The sequence below is a fragment of the Pleurodeles waltl genome, chromosome 9, assembly GCF_031143425.1.
Source record: "Pleurodeles waltl isolate 20211129_DDA chromosome 9, aPleWal1.hap1.20221129, whole genome shotgun sequence".
Lineage (NCBI taxonomy): Eukaryota > Metazoa > Chordata > Amphibia > Caudata > Salamandridae > Pleurodeles > Pleurodeles waltl.
The window spans coordinates 418275613-418282876 of record NC_090448.1 but is presented as its reverse complement, the minus strand read 5'-3'; positions in this window follow the sequence as shown (position 1 = coordinate 418282876).

The window sequence follows — 7264 nt, the reverse complement described above, 5'->3', positions numbered from 1 at the left end:
GCCCGTCTGCGCCCGTCCGCGCCTGGCCCGCGCCCAGCGCCATGACCCCTGGCCCTGAGCACTCCCAAATCCCGCTGCACCGCTACGACCCCATCACCCTCCACGCCCTCAACCCAGGGCGTTCCAGCACCTGCTTCCAAGCCAACCCGAAACGTACCCACGGACCCTTCGCATGTCACACCTGCAAACTTACCTTCCACCACGAAACCACCACGACCACCAGCCCATGCGCCATCAACCACCTCAAATGCATCCTGATCAACGCGCAATCCGTCCACAAGCACGCCGTTGAACTCTGGGACCTCCTGGACTCAACCGCACCAGACGTCTCCTTCATCACTGAGATCTGGATGACGCCTCCTCGGCCCCCGACATCGCCATAGCCATCCCGAAGGCTACAAGATTTCCAGGAAAGACCGCACCAACCAAGTAGGAGGAGGAATCGCCATCGTCTTCAAAGACTCCATCAACGTCACCACCTCCACCGAAGACACCCCCCTCGCCGCCGAACACCTGCACTTCCAGATCCGCACAGACCCCAGGACCACCCTCAGAGGATCCCTCATCTACCTCCCCCCCGGACCGCGCGCCCTCTTCAGCGACCCCATCACCAACTTCATCTCCCCGCACGCCCTTGCCTCGCCAGACTACATCCTCTTCGGCGACCTCAAGTTCCATCTGGAACAGAACAACGACCCCAACACCACCGCCCTGCTCGCCAACCTCGGCCTCAAGCAACTGGTGAACACCCCCACCCACATCGCCGGACACACACTCGACCTCATCTTCTCCGCCAGCAAACACGTATCCTTCAGCCACGCCTTCGCTCTACACTGGACCGACCACAGATGTGTCCACTTCACCTTCCGACGCGAGACTCGCCACCTCCGCACACAACCCATCCCACGTCGACAGTGGAACAAAATCCCCGAAGAACAGCTTCTCTCCACTCTCATCGACAACCACCCCACCTTCTCCGCCAACCCCAACGACGCAGCCCTCAGCCTCACAAACTGGATCACCAACTGCGCAGACAACCTCGCTCCCCTCAGATGCCTTCCAAGACAGTCCAACACCAAAAACCCTCTCTGGTTCTCTGACACCCTTAAGGAATCAAAGAAAACTTGTCGCACCCTCGAGAAAGCCTGGCGTAAGGACCACACCGCAGACAACATGACTGCCCTCAAGAACGTTACCCACGAACACCATCACCTGATCCGCGCAGCCAAAAGGAATTTCTTCACAGACAGACTGGACAAAAACAGCCACAACAGCAGAGAACTCTTCAACATCGTAAAAGAGCTCTCCAACCCCAACGCCAACGCCATCACGCCCTCACAAGACCTGTGCAACTCCCTCGCCACCTTCTTCCATCGTAAGATTACCGACCTACATGACAGCTTCGGACACCAGACCCAGCCGACCACCACAGAACCCACACCCCCAGCCATCACCCTCAACGCCTAGACCCACATCAACACAGAAGAGACCAAAGCCACCATGAACTCAATCCACTCCGGTGCCCCCTCGGACCCCTGCCCACACTTCATCTTCAATAAAGCCGACAACATCATCGCCCCGCACCTCCAGACCATCATCAACACCTCGTTTCCGTCTGCTACCTTCCCCGAGAGCTGGAAACACGCTGATGTCAACGCCCTACTGAAGAAACCTACGGCTGACCCAAGCGACCTGAAGAACTTCTGCCCTATCTCGCTCCTCCCCTTCCCTGCCAAAGTCATAGAGAAGACCGTCAACAAGCAGCTTACCAACTTCCTTGAAGACAACAACCTTCTCGACCCCTCTCAGTCCGGATTCCGAGCCAACCACAGCACAGAAACCGCCCTCATCTCAGTCACAGACGACATCAGAACCCTGATGGACAATGGAGAAACAGTCGCCCTCATCCTCCTCGACCTCTCGGCTGCCTTCGACACCGTCTGTCACCACACCCTAATAACCCACCTCCGCTCCACCGGGATCCAAGGCCAGGCCCTGGACTGGATCGCCTCCTTCCTCTCCAACCGCTCTCAAAGAGTCTACCTCCCACCTTTTCGCTCAGACCCCACCGAGATCATTTGCGGCGTCCCACAAGGCTCCTCGCTCAGCCTGACACTCTTCAATGTCTACATGAGCCCCCTCGCCGACATCGTACGCAAACACAGCATCATCATCACCTCCTACGCCGACGACACCCAACTGATACTTTCCCTCACCAAGGACCCCACCAGCGCCAAGACCAACCTGCAAGATAGAATGAAGGACGTCGCAGATTGGATGAAACTCAGCCGTCTGAAACTGAACTCAGACAAAACGGAAGTCCTCATCCTCGGTAACACCCCGACCGCCTGGGACGACTCCTGGTGGCCCACGGCCCTTGGCACCGCACCGACCCCCTCAGACCACGCATGCAACCTCGGCTTCATCTTAGACCCACTTCTCACCATGACCAAACAAGTCAACGCTGTATCATCCTCCTGCTTCCTCACCCTCCGTATGCTCCGAAAGATCTTCCGCTGGATCCCCGCCGACACCAGAAAGACCATGACCCACGCCCTCGTCACGAGCCGCCTGGACTACGGCAACACCCTTTACGCTGGAACCACCGCAAAACTCCAGAAACGTCTGCAACAAATTCAAAACGCCTCCGCCCGCCTCATCCTCAACATACCCCGCAACAGCCACATCTCCGCACACCTGAGACACCTACACTGGCTTCCCGTCAGCAAAAGGATCACCTTCCGTCTCCTCACCCACGCAGACAAAGCCCTCCACAACAAGGGACCAGAATACCTCAACCGTCGCCTCAGCTTCTACGCCCCCACCCGTCTTCTCCGCTCCACCAGCCTCGCTCTTGCCGCCGTCCCTCGCATCCGCCGCTCCACGGCGGGTGGGAGGTCCTTCTCCTACCTGGCGGCCAAGACTTGGAACACCCTCCCCACCATCCTCAGGACCACCCAGGACCACTCCGCATTCCGGAGACTTCTCAAGACCTGGCTCTTCGAGCAGCAGTAACCCCTTCCCCCTAGTGCCTTGAGACCCGCACGGGGGAGTAGCGCGCTTTATAAATGTTAATGATTTGATTTGATTTGCTCAAAACCTTTTGAAAGCCCAGATTAGCACTAAACACCTCTGGAAATCTGCTGAGCATATTGCTGCCAACCTTTACTCCATCTACTTACAGCACTTGGTATTTGCTATTTGGGTCAAGTACAATTTGTAAATTCTTCTGATCAAACCACCCTAGAACAGGGAGTTATTTTTTGCCACACACATTTTATCTTGTGTCCATCTATATTTGAATCTGAATGTGAATCACTGGAACCCAAGAATATTTATGCATTCACCACTCTATCCTCCAGGATTAATATCTGATCGCGAAAAAGGTTCACCAACTTAATCCACAACCTTTTCTTACCATAATTCCTCATTAACAATAGAGTAGGTAAACCAGAATCAACAAAGATTTTCCAAGGTACACCTTTTATAGTCATTCAACACTCTGGTTTGGTTTTAATCAAATCACAGTTATGTTCAAAACCAACGTATTACATGGACTTGCCACATTGCTACAGCTATCATTCTCAGACTCAACAGGTTTTTTAGTCTCATTATCTGTATCCTCACAAAGTCGTTTCATACCATTCTTTTTCTTCCTACAAACTTTTGCAAAATGAGCAACAATGCCACAATTGCTACATTTCTGTGTAGCAACTGGAAAATTATTGCTGAAAGCTAAATGCTCTTTACTATTGTAACAGTATAATTTACCTTAATCATTAACGCTTCTTTCTTTTCCAGTAAAAATTATGTAACACTCGCCCTTTTATTTTGAAGTTTAAACAGTCTCAAATTCTCTTGCCTCCTGTTTTAAGGCTACTGTACACTTACCTGAAACGTCTACTTTGTGTACTATTGCTAATACATCACCTAAAAGAGTCTCCGTTGACCCACAAACACTCCTGAATAGCTGAATTACTTTCTATGCATCGCTAATTGATCATGCATAAGGTCAACCTGCAACTGACCAAACTTACAATCTATTGCAATTTTTAAATCAGCAACATATTCGTAAACAGACTCTTCCTTCCCTTGTTTCCGCTGAAAACGTCTTGAATCTAGTTATGCCGATGCAAACCTTAGATCTGAAATATGTATCTAAATCTTGAATTGCTGCATTAAAAACATTAACATTCCCCACTAACGAACTGTAGACATGTGAAAACAAACTTTTAATCATTGAGAGCCAAGGGAATGTCTTTTGCTCTACAGACACTGTCCTAAACTCATACCCACTAACGAACTGTAGACATGTGAAAAAAAACTTGTAATCATTGAGAGCCAAGGGAATGTCTTTTGCTCTACAGACACTGTCCTAAACTCATACCCTACAACTAAATAGTTCAAAAAGTACTCTTTCCCCTGAGTCCCTCTTCAGACCAATTGCTCAAAAAAACGATAACTGCGCCTGCGGCCACCAGCGCTAAAGCCGACCCTGTAGGGGCCATTGGCATAACGAAGCTTGCAAAAGACATGGAAGTGACCCCCTCCGGACTCAGGCAGGCCAGGTGTTGTGCTGATGACCCCTCTGGAGCTCAGGTCCCCCCCGCACTTCGGGGGCTGAGAGGGCCTATGTTGCGTCTCTGTCTGGGGCCCCTCACTTCATTCAGCGAGGGCACGTCATTTTTTGTTTTTGGCGTTATGCTGCTGGTGAGGCCCTCATTGGGTGGCGCGCATGCAGCTGTTACGGATGTGATTTGACACTTGGAAGAGTATGACGCAGGCACTTTCTGTCATCCAGGGACTCGGAGCGCGCGGCACTATGATTAATGCCGGCTGAGCGCCATTCCAGCGCGCGAGCCACAGTGCTACGGGGGCTGCACTCAATTTTTAACAGTGATAGTCTGAAATTGCTTCTGGGAGGGTTGTGACGTCAATGAAGAGGGGCCTGCCAGTCCTCCAACGCCTGTAATGAGTTACAAATGGAAGCGGATTTCACGGACTGTGCCGTGGAAGCCGCTGTCTTGCTCTGCACAGGCGGGAAGGCAGACTCTGACCTAGTTTCCTGATCAGAAACCTGGCTGCACGAGCCTCAAGGGTTAGTTTTGACCTACCTCCCTGCCTCATTGGGGATTCCATTCCACACAGCGTACAGCCTAGAAAGACCCAGGCCAGTTGCTTGCCAACAGCTGAATCGTGTTGTCAAACCTGGAAAGTACGGCCAAAACATAGTTTCCAATAACAAACTCAATCGAGCGAGATAGCAAAAGCATTGATTTACACAGCTTTGTTCTGCTCTGCAAATTTTATTGGCATTGTGCTGCAAAGAACACAAACAATATCAATCAGCTTGCACACAATAATCTAATTGGAGCCCATTTACAAAGACAAGTCTGCAGTCCTAATCTCTTGGGAATACATCACAGTGCATACAATGCCCTGATGGCGATTTGTGTTTAAGAGATAAGCAAGGAAATCAATGCTTTTGCACTTTTACATTGAAGGAAATTTCACTAGCGACTAAAGTAACGCCCTTCAACAGGTTTACTTCTGCCAGCAAACTTAAAACTGCGGAAATTCTAGAGCCCCACAAGCTATGCCTTGGGATAGCAGGGGTGCCTTGCGTCTAATTTAAGCAATGGATATGACCCCACACCCCCTCAACTGAGTGGCAAAAGCAGTGCTTCATTTATAAATTAAAAAAATAAGTTTGGGGCCCATTTTTTTTTCTTATGCTCCTATTGCAGGTGAATGCTGATGCTACCAAATCGCAAGCCGTCTTGTCTCCATTCCACCTCTGACCTCTTTCTTGCACCACCCTACACTTCCTGTAGCTTTCTCTCCATTCTTTAAGGTTCTTTTCTTCCTGCTTTCTAAATTGTCACTGTTTTCCTATCTTCCTCTTCCGATTTCTTTCTTCCTTTTCTTTTTTTCTCTCTTGTGCCCTAGGTCAAAGTCTCATAGTAAAAAATATTTAGTGACCAGAAGATAACATCTTAGTCTATGGAAAGACTGTGGAAGAGCATAATATGACATTCGAACATGATTTGGATTGGTTGTAAAGTTCCGGGATGGCCTGACACAAGGAAAAGTGCAAAATCTTTTTGGAGCTTCTAAAGTATCTGGAATGCACTATTTCGTCTGAAATGGTAAGCCAAAGAAGGAGTTGATTAGTGCAAGTAGAGGAGCCCCACACCACACGGCAATGATACGTTGAGGTGCTTTATGAGACTAATTGAATATTATTGAAGTTGTGAAGGACTTTGCAAACAAAATGAAGATCTAAGCGCCACGTTGATGAAATGTAGAACATTTGAGGGGTCTGGAACTCAGAAGAGAGCCTTTAAAAAATACTGAAGAGTCTATAAGCAATGGCGACATATTGACCTTCTATGATGTCAAAAAAACGATGGTGGTCACCGTCGACACCAACACCACAGGCACAGTTCTTTCACAGTACCATTGCAGAAAGTAAGAATGCTTACTTTTGCTTCTTGATTTGTGACCACGTTGGAAAGGAACTACATGGTTATAGAACAGGAGGCATTGTCGACTGCATGAGGCACAGTATATATGCAAATTTACATTTGGGGTGTGAGGGTGAGTAAGGACGGATCACAGGTTCCTAACGAATGTGCTGCTTCTGGGAGGGGCCTTCAGTTGGTTGGCTAGTTTAGCTGCATTGGCTGCCAAATTACAAGAGTGCAGCTACTTTGTAGAGTAAACCCCAAGTCTGAAGAACACGTAAGCTGATCACCTCTTACGATTGCCTCAGAACAACTGTGGAAGGTCAAAAGCACTTGAGACCGAAGATATCAAAGAAGTAGTGGAGCAGTTCAAAAGTGAGTCGATGCAGGCGGTGCAGTGTTATACGGTTTTGAAATAACTGTGTGCCTTGATCATATGCATTGATCAATAAAGGGTACAGAAAGGAGAGCTGTGTCCCAGGGACAGTGTGGCTGTTTTTCAAGGTGCTTAATGAACTGTCAGTGTGTTAGGATGGTATGATGATGCAGAAGGATAGTTTTGAACCACCAGAGTGTTTGTGAAGCAAGTTCATAGAACTAGTGCACAAGGGTCTCTTGGGTCAATCCAAGACGAGAGCGAAGGTGAAGGCAAATATGTGATGACAGGGCACTGACAACTAGGGCCACCATTGCAAGTTGCATGGTACTTGCAGGATGCAAAGTATGCCACCTAATTACTTGTACCACGCAGTAACACCCCACCAGTATCATGCAATTACGAATTAAACTGCATGGTA